The sequence below is a fragment of the Seriola lalandi genome, unplaced genomic scaffold (assembly GCF_002814215.2).
Source record: "Seriola lalandi dorsalis isolate HSWRI2012SDOR001 ecotype SW California unplaced genomic scaffold, Sedor1 jcf7180001959153, whole genome shotgun sequence".
In the NCBI taxonomy this organism is placed as follows: Eukaryota; Metazoa; Chordata; class Actinopteri; order Carangiformes; family Carangidae; genus Seriola; species Seriola lalandi.
Window position 1 is genome coordinate 1 of NW_019429822.1, and position 557 is coordinate 557.

The window sequence follows — 557 nt, forward strand, 5'->3', positions numbered from 1 at the left end:
TCTCGCCTGAACAGGGACTTGAACCCTGGACCCTCAGATTAAAAGTCTGATGCTCTACCGACTGAGCTACCCAAGCTTCACAAAGCCTTTCATCTTGAGGTAAAACAACTCTGCAGTCCAAACCTCAACTTTACACATAAATAAGCAGTTAACCACACGTATAAGGACTCTGAATTTAAGTTGCAAACTTGTTAACGTGGGAAAACACTACCAGCAAGCAAGTGAGGATAGGGAACTTTCCAAACACACAATTTATCACATTTGAAAACGGCATTAAGCACACTCTCTGCAAACACAGAGGGAATGAAGTCAGGGTGCAAACTTCATCATAGTTTAATCCAAAGATTCATATTTGTGAAATTAAATTGGGTTTGACTCGCGTTACAGACAACTACGATTAGAAACTTGATGGTTAGCACTCTAGACACATCACAGTGGGTAACATTACGAAGATTCAGTTTACAACAGAGTGGTTACGTGGATTGAGCCTAATCCAGTGAATGCTTGGATTATACCATTGTATGATGCTTCCACTTGAAACATCATTTTGAAACTCT

General features: G+C 40.0%; 1 non-coding gene across 1 annotated transcript; it reads right to left on the reverse strand.

Annotated features, from left to right (window-relative positions):
• Positions 1 to 3: 3 nt before the first annotated feature.
• On the reverse strand, positions 4 to 76 carry trnak-uuu (transfer RNA lysine (anticodon UUU)). Its single transcript has one exon. It is a non-coding gene; the product is annotated as a tRNA-Lys (tRNA).
• Positions 77 to 557: the final 481 nt, after the last annotated feature.